Here is a 12,138-nt window from a genome sequence, read left to right on the forward strand (position 1 = left end):
TTTTGATTTGCGTTTCCCTGATGATTAGCGATGTAGAGCATCTTTTCATGTGCCTGTTGGCCATCTGTATGTCTTCTTTGGATAAATGTCTGTTTATGTCCTTTGTCCATTTTGTAATCAGGTCATTTGTTTTTTTGGTGTTGAGGCATATGTGTTTTTTATGTATTTTGGATGTTAACCCCTTATTGATAAATCATTTACGAATATATTCCCCTATACTGTAGTATGTACAGGCTATATTATTACTACTAATTATTTGCTGCCCTTCCTCTAAAGGATACTTCCGTGCACCATTGACATCAGGCATGGCCATGGAACTTGCTTTGAGCAGTGAAATGTGAATGGAACTGACATATGCCCTTCTAAGCATACACTTTAATGAGGATAATTTGAACAAGAAAGGATTTCAGGAACTTGGAGGCATAGCAAGAAATCTAAACTGGTAAGTAAACTGGACACCCTTTTGTTGAACTTTTAAAGGGCAGGTGTCACCAGGATGAAGTCTTCCGGCTGGCCATCCAGTGGCCTCATGGGTAATATTTCCATTATGATATTCTTCTCCTGCACACATCCAGAAACTTCCTCTTACTAGTATGACAGATTGTCATACTAGCAACATGGAGGAAATGGCAAATGCTAATACAATCCAGGAGGGACCAGGGTATGAAAAAGACCATCGTTGTCTCGTGAATTTATGAAGCACGGTATCCTTTTCAGTTGCTGAACTCTTCCTCTCCAGCTGCTCCCCAGTACAGACAGCATGCACTCCTCTCTGACAGGTATCTGGGACACCAGTGATGAAATCTCTGGGCAAATATGGGAAGATGAGGTAAATAGCGCCGACTGAGTTTGCAGGAAACCACGTGACTGTGTATCAGTCAGCATCTCCAGTCCTTCCGCTGTACAGAGCCACTCCTACTCCCACCTCTCAGGCTCCCCTTTTTTTTTCTGGGCTCCATTGTTGATCACTGTCCTTTCTCCCTGACACTTCTTTTTTTTTTTTTTTTGAGAGGGCATCTCTCATATTTATTGATCAAATGTTTGTTAACAACAATAAAATTCTGTATAGGGGACTCAATGCACAATTATTAATCCACCCCAAGCCTAATTCTCGTCCCTGACATTTCTTTAGGTATGTTTATAGCAATAATTGGTTTTCAGCCATACATTTGCTCTTCTAGCTCCTGGCAGATCTTTTGTTTCCCAATGTCAGAGCCAAACAGACCTGTGTCCAAATCTAGGCTCTACCATTTATTAGCTGTATGTTTCTTAGCCATTCTGAGCCTATATATTCAACTATAAAAAAGTGATATTAATATATGATGTATTTATATATATTAATAGATTAATATATATTAATATCTCCATCTCAGAGTTATTGTGAAGATAAGAAGAAATATGATTATAACTTAGGTGGTACAAACAAATGTTTCCCTTACTTTCTGTTAAAGCATAATGCAAACTCATCTTAGAATGATAATAAAAATAATATTTATTGAGTCCTACTATGTCACTAGTGCTATGCTAGAAACTTTAGTCTTGTTGAGCTCAGAGTGATCATTTAATATTTTTTCTTTTCTTCTCCCCTCTGCTGTTCTATCTAAGCCTTAGTTTTCTATAGACACTAGAGATCTTCTGTAGCTCAGACAGCTGTTGATGCTGATGAAAAGCTTCATATCCTGTTCCTGTCTTGTAATTACAGAACCTCTTATCTCCACAACTGGATTCTTTCTGAAGCACCCTCTCATTATCTCACTGCTCTCATCAAGAGTTTACAAGGCTCTTCAGTGTGTAACAGATTCAGAGATTAACTCCCAACTCGCCAGCTCCACAGTCAGCCCTCCAACCAATGTTTCATTTAGGAGAGTCCATCTTCTCTTTCTAACTCCCCCCCAAGGTCTCCATCCAGCCCTCTAGGGGGGATGAACACACCCGCATCTCACTACCAATTTTCTTTATGTAAACTGCTTATGCTCTTCCTCTGTCTAGAACTAGAATTCTTCTTATGTCTCTTCATCTAAATCTTATACTTTCTTTAAAGTCAAACTTGAAGCCCACAAAATCTTCCAAGACTAGCCCAAACCTCAAGCCTACATAATACTTGTTTTGTTTTGAAAATCCCCCACCTCCCAGATTACACCTCTCACACAGATTACAATCCCTCCAGAAGGTCCTCTCTAGACCTAATCAAACCTAGAGGAGACAGTAGGTACTTAATAAGTACAGAAATAAATCACTAGTGTAATGATCAGTCAGCCATGGGACTGTCTGCCACAAAAACTACTTAAACACCAAAAGATTTCAACTCAAGTATGTGAAGAAACTATCCCTTAATTGACATATGCTATATGTAGGGTTAGTTTTGTTTGAAAATTCACACACTTTAAAAAAACAAGCATACTTAAGAAAATTCCAAGAATTTTCAATCAAAACTACATAAAGAATGATTAAAATGTGGATAGTTTAATAAGAATCATGTAGTGAAGGAGAGAGATAATTGTACAGTTTAGTCTCCAGATTATTGAAGGGTTACCTTCTTGAATGTGACCTTTCTGTCTTTTAGAACCTAACATAACTACTATGTATATGAATATATACCTTTACAAGATAATAGCATCCAAGCTAGATGTTTTTCAGTAACTATTACTATTGTTCTCCATATCTTAAAAAAGCATGTATAACTCTGAGTATAAATAAGCTACAGTTTATTTTTTAATATAATTATAAAGCACAATATCCCATAGCATACACATACCTTCTTCTGTGTGCTGACTTGTATAAATGGGTGGGACTGTCATTAATGAACTCTCATAAGAGACTGTGGAAAACAAAATAGTTGTGGATTGGAATCTTCCTGGAGCTCACTGTGGCACAAAGCCAGTGGCATGAATAAAACATTCATTGTTCACACACTTCTGTGATTTCACAGCATGCAGGTTACAGACATACAAGCACATGGTCTGAAAACTTCTAACGCAGGGAGGGATTCCCGGGCCAGGGACCAGGCTAAGGGCAGTTTAAATGGAGCCCAGCATTTAGTGCTGGGCTTCATGGCAAGCAAGAAGGATGATGATTTATGTGTCTTTTGTTACTAGACATTGAAAAAAAATCACCAGTTCTTTAGGAGATGAGCTTTTTTCCAGTATCAAACTGCCAGAGAAACTGGTCCAGGGACACTGAGCAGCTGAGGCAGGGTCTTCGGTGGAGATTTTGAAAACATTCAGCCTTTCTTATCAAGAGACAAGAGCATAATGAGCCAAGATAATTTGTAAAATATTTTACAGGAGTTCAAGTGATTTAATCTATGTAACTTTCTAATATAACCATATTAACAGGAAGTTACTAAGAGGACTTATTGGGTTGTTTTTGTTTATAAAGCTGAAAATAGCATGAAAAAGTGGTTAAAAAACTGAGCTTCAGGGAGTCAACTTAGCAAAGCCATTACCTACCTTATTACTTCTACAAATTTCCTTTCCCTTTGATTTTGGTTTATCTGTGGACTAAAAAAGCAAACCATTTGTGTAACATTTTACTACTATAAATAAGCTAAAATTTCTCAAATACTGAATGCTTCTGGGTGTTTGGCCAGGTGTCTTCTCCTGCCCCGCTCTTCCATCCCAGGGGCACTTGGACAGACTATGTTCGTGTAACACGTGAGCTTCCGAGGAGTGGAGGGCTGGAAGAAGAGCCTCCGTCTGGGCCTAATTATTTCTGTAACTTGTCTTCTCTTTCCTTCTGGTGCTTCACTTTCCCAGTGGACTCGCCCATCCCATGGCCTCCGTGGCCTCCCAATCTGGGCCACGGGAACGTGCCATTCCACTGTTGAACTCTACCCCATACCTGGCTAAGGCGATCTTTCTTGGCTCCCCAGAGCATTCATTCATTCATTCATTCATTCATGTGACAGTAGTTATTTCAGCATGTTTGGGCTGAATCCACTTCTAGGTCCTACAGAGCAGCCATGGATGAGGCAGACAAGATTCCTTCCCAAACAGAGCTGTCATTTTAGTAGGAGAAGATACAATAAACACATAAATAGAAAATATAGTTATTGTTAGCCATAAGTACCATTAAGAGACTGTTCGGTGTTTGCCAGAACTTGCATATGTCCGGGAGAATAAGAAATAATTTATAGAAAACACAAATAATAAGGTACTTGTATATGTTTTACAAAACACAGGGTTAAATTTTAAAATGATCATTCTCAAAAAATAAATAAATAAACTGCCCAATTAAAGATGAAATAAAATGACTACCCTCTAGCTTCAAAGAGCTGGCATATTGCCACAAGCCTGTTTTTCTACTATATGGTTTCAGCCACCTTGCTGGTTTAGCCCTAAAGGCTATTCTAACATTTATTTTGACTCTTAGATACAACAATGGTCTCTTTTCAAATATCATTGCTAAGGAAGCCCTCAATTTCAGACAAGTCAGTGACCCAGTACATTCCCTAATGCAGGCTGGGGCTCCACCTAACACTGGGACAGTCTCAGAATGCTCAAGTGGAAAATGTCACTTGCAGTATGTCACCACCAAGGACTTAGAAATGAGGGAAAGAGCAAATGAAAATGCCAGGAAAATAAAAACTTCCAAGGGATCAGATTAGAGACATGCAAATCTCTTTGATGACTCTCAGGCTGGTGAAAGACTCTAAATAACACAATAGAAGATGTTTGCTTCTCTAAAGGATTTACCCTCTTACTATGGGGGTTTGTTAGCAGGGAGGGTCGTAAAACAGCAGTCAGAAAGGCTGGTGTTGGCAGTGCCGGCCATGGGCAGGTTGCAGTCTTGACCTGGCAGGTGTCCTCATCAATTACAAAAATGAAGGAATCAGGCAATTGAAACCATATGTTATTAAGCATTTGAACCATAAATCCCTTTCTCTGAATCTATACTCATCACAAAAATTTTCTGTGATTTGGTTTCCCGAACTCATACAGACTATAAGATCTACATGAAATCTGGGCCCACTTGTCAGTTATATTTCTTACTGAAATGAATAAATAGGAATTTTGATTAATATAATTCAGTGCCTTGTCAGCCTTTTCCCCCAAGCCTGATCAAATCTGGAACATGGACCAAATCTAGTTTCTAGGCTCCAAAAAGCTGTGGGCTGCATTGGGAATTTATTTGCTCATTTCTTCATTCAGTCGAATATTTTTGGAAGCTTTTCACTGCCTAAGCACTGTGCTTAGGAATATAGCATTGAGTGAAATAGATGTGATCCTGACAGTCACAGAGCTCTTAAGCCAACAGGTGGAATAAAACATGACAAAGTCTCCTTGGCATCAGTGTTTAAAAAAAAAGAAAACGTTTGAGAATGAAGGAATTACCGGGTTCAGGACGGCTTTCTGACATTAATGATATTTAAGCAGAGACTGGAATTAGGACTGAATTTGTGGAATTGAAGAGTGAATAGACTGGAATTCATGCAGTGAATGGGACAGAAAGAGGGAGAAGGTAGCAGGGGAAATGCAGGCAAGGAGGAGAGCAGGAGAAGATGGGGTGACAGAGACACGTTCAGCCAGGCTGGCACTGTTAATCCCTGGGGGAGGCTAACCCGAGGGCAGATGACAGGCCTTGTGGTCCAGGTTTGAGGAGTGTGGGCTTCATACTCTGAGCAACAGGAGCCACAACGTTACTTAGCAGTGACCTGGCATGATCAGATTTGCATTTTATATGAATCTCTGGCCATGCAGCAGCTGAATTATGGGAAAGGGAGGGGTAGGGGTAGACACAGAGCAGGGAGGCCAATCTGAAGGCAACTGTCATACCTTGTGTGAGAAACGATGGTGGTCCAAGTAGAAACCACTGGATTGAGGGAGGGAGTATGGATTGGAAAGACATTTCAGAGGCAGAAGCAACTGTTGATGGACTAACACGGTGGATGATGGTGGGGGGGCAGACGGAGCTGGGCACACGCAAGCTGCCGGCTTGGGCAACGGAGTGAATCGTAAGGAAACCTCCTGACCTGGATGCTGGTCTTTTCTTTAGACTTTTCCTGAACATGGACAAAAAGCGCAAACATGTGCACATAGGAAGAGAAGGGCCATCTCCTGGTGGAGACCCAGAGGAAGGGGCAGACTCAAGGTGGACCCTGCCAGCCCAGCTGAGGACCTGCCAAGCCTTCAACACTGAAGCAGATAATACTCTGCTGAGAATTTACACCTGGTCAGAGACCCCCGCGGTTCCTCTCCCTTGCTCCAGGAGACAGAAACTTCCTGAAAGTGAGAGACCAGATGGTAAGATACATGTTTGTACATTTACAGTATTTTCTTTCATTTCTGCCTTTGTCGCCCTGTACAGTCATACTCCTCCCAGGATGTCTGTCTTCACGGCTCACCATCTTACCTCCTGTGCGTTTCACTGCGTTTATCAACACCAGCCTTGCTGGGTCTCATACAGCCGTTTTCATGGTCACACAGCTACTTTGCTTGTAGACACTCAGATTCTTGGGTTTCCTTAATTTTCTGAGTTTGGTTTCGTATACGAGCTCCTTAATTGCATATTAATGATTCTTTTATTCCTTGTGACTGATTGAATTCTGCGCACTTTTAACTCAGCCCTCCCCCAGCCCATCTTGCAAGGCCCTTATTTGGTGCTCTGGCTTTATCTGTGTGTTCGCATCTGCATATTCCAGACACGAATTCTCACATTGGTGTTTTTGGAGGTTTCAAGGACTAGCTTTTCAGCCACTCTGGTGTTTATACATTTTTGATTATAAAGAAAATAAAAGTCAGTTACCGTAACTCTTACTCATGTATTTGATGTTCCAGAATGAGGAGAGAATAACAGAGACAATAAAATACATATAGAAAGAAGAAGACAACTGCTGCGATGCCCTCATTAAAAGGAATTCTCAGGAAAGATACCAACAGTATTGAGTAAGCTTTCAGCAGTCTTTCCATTAGGGCTGTGAAAGGGGCCTTTATGAATTAATAATCATGGATCTCAGATGAGCTCTCAGCGCTGCCTGGAAGCCCTAATATGTTACCCGGGTTTACTCTCTCTCTCTAGTCAGTGACTGTTTTGAAACTTTCCTGCTTTCCTCAAACCTTTACTGCTTTTACCTCCCTCCCTCAACTCAGCTTCTTAGAGAGAACTGAAGTCATCAGCCAAGAACCTCTCAGCTTGCTGTAAATGAATTCCCTGGCCCACATATCTAGCCTCTCTCGTGCTGTAACATTGGGAGGTGCTTTCTCCGGGGCCTGTGGACCCCCGCCCCTGCCCCTTTTGCAAAGATCCCTTTGCTCTTCTGTGGCTTCAGCCTCTCTCTTCCAGCTGGATTCGTTCCATGACCCGCTCTCCCACCTTAAAGCAAAACCCATCAAAAAACGATGCCTTGATTTACACTCCCTCCAGCCACTACCACATTTCTCCTCTCTCCTTTATAAGCAAGTTTCTCGGTGGATGTGTACAGACTTATGTTTTCTATTTCCTCACCATTCATTGCTAGGTCCACTCCAGCCACATCCACGTAGTGTATGTCAGGATCTCCAGTGCCTTAGAGATCAGTCCATGCTCCTTTTATCTGACCGCTGAACACATTTAACACAATAGCAGTTTATTTTCCTTCTTGAGACTTTCACCCTTTGATCATTAAGTATCAGGATTCTAAGCTCTGTTCTCCTTCTCTACTCTCCTTGGAAAATCTCAGCTCTGCCAATAGCTTCGATCTCTATCTACATGCTTATGACGCCTACATTGATATCTCTTGGCTTCTCTTAACTCCAGATCTTGCCTACTTTACTTCTCCACTTGAATGTCGCAAAAGCTTCTCAAGTTCAACATGTCCAAAATGGAATTTTTGTCTTCCTACTCAAACTGGTCCTTTCCCACTGTTCCATAGCTCAGTGCCTGGAACCACTGTGCAGGTGTGCAGGCAGGACCTAGGTGTTCATCCCTGACTGATCGTTTGCCTTCATCTTCTAAATTTAATCCCACACAATTCTGATTTGCCTCCGAAATAGGCTGGGATTTTCCACCACTGTCTGTGCTAATCTAAACAACTTCTAAGGAAATTCAATGAAAGCAGGCAGCATACAGACTCTCTGAGGTTCCCCTCTCTTGAAACTCTCCTGCCTTCAGATTTAGCAAGTACCAGTGGTCATGGGTTTCTATAGGATCTAATAATGAACCACGGGATAACAATAAAGTAACTGCCTAGTGGCTTTATATTACAAATAAAATGAACATTTAAAAAACTTCAATACCTAAACTCTTGCATTATGCATTGGTTACATTTTACTTAAATTGTACTCTGCATAGGGCTGACCTTTGAAAAAAATCTGTGTGTAATTGGTAATTAATAATTTAGTGGCAAGTGATGAGGATTGTGGAAGATTAAAATAGGCCAAAAATCATACACAAAGCAGATTTTCAAAAAGGGAATGAATCAATAAAACTTGATTGCAAAGTTTTATTTTACATATCCTCAGTTTAAAGCTAAGAGAAGAGGAAGGATTGAATGAAAACCTAGTACAAAAGGGGTTCAAATGAGGAACTATATATTTTCAGAGGGGTTTCAACAGGCAATGGAGTCACAATATACACACAGCACATACAATTAAATAGCCTTTTCATATCTTAAAGTGCTCTCTTGGAGAGAGGTCATCAAATGTGTCAGAGTGTTTTTAACATGAAAACACCCTTCTTCCAGCAGTACAGCCCGGACCGCCGAAAGCTCTTCACAGTCACTACGAATGGCCAACCATGAGTAACCATGACAACGGCCTCTGTAATGATTAGCAGTGTGTCTCTTAGGAAAAGGACACAGTTCAAGGTCAAACCCTACATTTCTGTAAGAGGCCTTATTCTGTTCCTCTGTACAAACTTATTGAATAGCAGCCAAAATTTGAGGCTCCTTCAACCTTGAGGGTGTTGGGCAAATGACCCTGCTAACTTCCCTCTCCTGGTTCCTGCCCAGACCTCCGGTTTCTGTCCTTTCTCTCCTGGACCACCAGGGTTCCTGCACATCCTGCAAAGTATGTTGCTGGGGCCAGAGTTGGGATGGTGGCCATGAAACCCTTTCACGTAGTCCATACATAAAGCCCGCCCTGCCTGTTGGCCCCTAGTGCGGGCTCAGCTGTGAACAAGACCCGGGTTGGAGCCTGTTTCTCAGAGTTGGGATCGAGCCTACTAGCAGCTGACAACTGAGGAGGGGTGATACCCTGGGGCTCCTTCCAGTTCATCTACATCTGTTGTCTCTAAATGTGTTTGACCGTCAGTAAAAATTTTTTGAGCAAGTACCCCCAATATATATTTACTTATAAGTTATGCATACAATTATATGCTGAAATCTTTATATTAAATCTTAGCAAAGCTTAATATTTTTCTTTTTTAGAGAAAAGCAGACCTAATATTTTCTTCCCGCTCTTCAGTGGACAGTTTGGCCCGCCTCATAGTATGCTTACATTGCACTTGGAGATCACTGTGGCTCACTTTCGCCAGAGCCAACGTTATGAAACACAAATCTCTCCCTACTTAAAATCCCTCAGTGGCAGCACATTGCTCTCAGGATGATGTCCAGATTCCTTGACATGGGTTCTAAAGTCAGTCTCATGCTGCTCTCACCCCTTTACTATCCCATAACTTAGGATCACAGTACGTGTGTTCTCGCAATGCTGTACGTACATTTTCTCCCTTCTAGGACTTTGCATAGACTTTTCCCTCGCTATTGAAATGTTTTCTCCCCACACAGTCCTCCTGGGAACTGCTATTTCAGGAAGCTCCCTGGGTTTCCTCCTCTACCTCCCACCTCATCAGGATTTGGAACCGGCCCATGACTCCAAGCATAACAGGATGTATGGGAGATACATCATAGCCATTGTGATCATAGCCTATTGCTGGTGAGCTTGTGGAAGGTCGGGATGGGTTTTTAATTTAAAGGCTTGGGTTTAGTAAGATTGAAAGGTGGAAAATCTTTTGGTTTGAGATGGTGCTGCACATCAGCCCAGGGCTGGCAGGAAAGGGCATCAGCCTCATCCCTCAGCAAACGGGTTCTAGCTTCGGTCCTGGGAACGGGGGGAAGGAAGAATGCTGCTCTTCCTCTTCCCTCTGCCTTCTTCCTTCCCGTTGTATCTGTCATCTAGTGGCGGCGTTTTTTCAGATTTCATGATTCATGGTAAGAAATTAATTTTATAGTAGACTCAGTGCACACGTCCATATACACACACACCACACACATGTGTGTACTTGCATCCATATGCACGCATATCATTTATTTGCCACTTTCTAAAGAAAGCCTACTTATTTACCTTATTTGCAATTGCAACTAACCCCCCATCCTGAATCTTGAACCCCAGTAAGCTTCCCTATTTTTTCTTGTCCCCATCAAATCTTTGAACATTTTATTGTGTTTATTTTTATGGTCTCACTCTCTCCACTAGACTGTAAGTTCCTGCAGAACAGGATCTTTGTTTTGTTCACTTATTTATAATCCCAAGTACCCAAAATGGTGCCTGGCACATCGTATGTCCTCAGTAAATATTTAAGCAAATGAACAAATTAATTGAAATAAATGTTTCATGAAACTTTACTATGTGGAATACATGCATATACTTTCTCATCTCATGTATTCAAATAAAAAACTAGGCAAGATCTACTAAAACCTTAAGTTTCGGAAGCACTGGCCTGGGCAGTTTTCCTAAGGGCTGGTGTCAGGGGACCCTGTGTCAGGGTGTCTTGGCACGAATTCCTTGCCCACTACTTCACTTAGAACACTTGATCTCATCCACACTGGTGTGAGTTCTTCCATGTCGCTTAACCACCTCCTTCAAATGTTGTCCAAGAAAGCAACTGGGTGTGAGTAAGGATTACAGCCAATGACTGGCTTCTGATTTCAGCCTGCCCTGGCCTGGGCAGCCAGCGAGTAAGAGGTTACCGCGCTTGCTGCAGGTTATTTGCTTCCTAGGTGGGCAACGGAGCTAAATTCCATTAGGCCTGGGCACGCAGGAGGGCAAGGCCATGCATTCTACTCAACTGAAATTGTAACTCCAGCTTGAGCAGAAAATGCCACTGTCAGAAGTAACAGGATTTGGGGATCAACAGTGAAAAAAATCAGCTGAAAAACATTTTAACTTTATGATTCTAGGATTCAAATTGCATTTCCCTCGTTCCCTTCTGGCTGCACAGTTATTTCCTCAGCTTAGTTACTCTACATCACTTTCAAGGCTTGATAACTGGGCATTTTTCTATACTGTGCCTTTCATTCATTTGGAGGGAATTTTGGTTTCAACTTTCAGTGACTTGTAGAGTCATGAGCTCCGATCATATTTAAAAGAGCACATTAGCATCAAATTATCTTCCCAAAGCAATGCAAAAGAAGAATATATAGGGAAATTAATGTTTATTTTTTCCCCCAAGTTCATTTTTTCCCCTAATAAAGAATGTACTCTTAAATTCTAACCCACAGTTATTTCCTAGGAGGAATTATTAATAAAATAAATTTAAATAGATTTATATTTATTTAATAAAATAAATAAATTTATTACTTAATGTTTTATTATGGAATCTTTCAAACAAACACAAAAGAAAAAAATGCTTTTTTTCTTGAGCATTTTTGAAGCAAATTTCAGACAACCTGTCTTATAAATACTTCAGTGTGTGTGTGTGTGTAAGTGATCGTAGGGTATTTTTAAAAACCAACCCCTCTAACATTTATCACTTAAGATTATTAACCATTTCTTAGGGAAAAAAATTCTGTAACTATGGTGGTGATGGATGCTAACTAGCTTATTGTGGTGATCATTTCACAAGATACACAAACATTGAATCATTATGCTGTACACCTGAAACTAATATGATGTTGTTTGTCAATTAAAAAAATAACCATTCCTTACTATAATCTAATATCCAAAGCACTTTAGAATTCCCCACTTTATCTTAAAAATGCCTTTGTACGGGTTATGTGTTTGAATCAGGATCCAAACAAATATGACAAATACGTTTGGTTGCTATGTCTCTTGAATCTCTTTATATTATAACAGCTACTTTTATACATGTTACAATGTATAAAAGAAAATGAGTAATTTCTCTACAGACTCCCCCACAAGCTGTATTGGCTGACTGTTTCCTTGTGGTATCATTTAACTTGTTCTGCAAACTTCAGCATTTTCTGTAAACTGGTAGTTATACCTA

The 12,138-nt window shown here is 40.8% G+C and overlaps 1 long non-coding RNA gene across 1 annotated transcript; it reads left to right on the forward strand.

Moving 5' to 3' along the window:
- The first annotated feature begins 276 nt into the window (after positions 1-276).
- On the forward strand, positions 277-9,934 carry LOC130684365 (uncharacterized). Its single transcript, XR_008998614.1, has 3 exons — positions 277-442; positions 5,995-6,242; positions 9,701-9,934. It is a non-coding gene; the product is annotated as an uncharacterized LOC130684365 (long non-coding RNA).
- The last annotated feature ends 2,204 nt before the right edge of the window (positions 9,935-12,138 follow it).

Source organism: Manis pentadactyla, chromosome 7, assembly GCF_030020395.1.
Source record: "Manis pentadactyla isolate mManPen7 chromosome 7, mManPen7.hap1, whole genome shotgun sequence".
Classification (NCBI taxonomy): Eukaryota; Metazoa; Chordata; class Mammalia; order Pholidota; family Manidae; genus Manis; species Manis pentadactyla.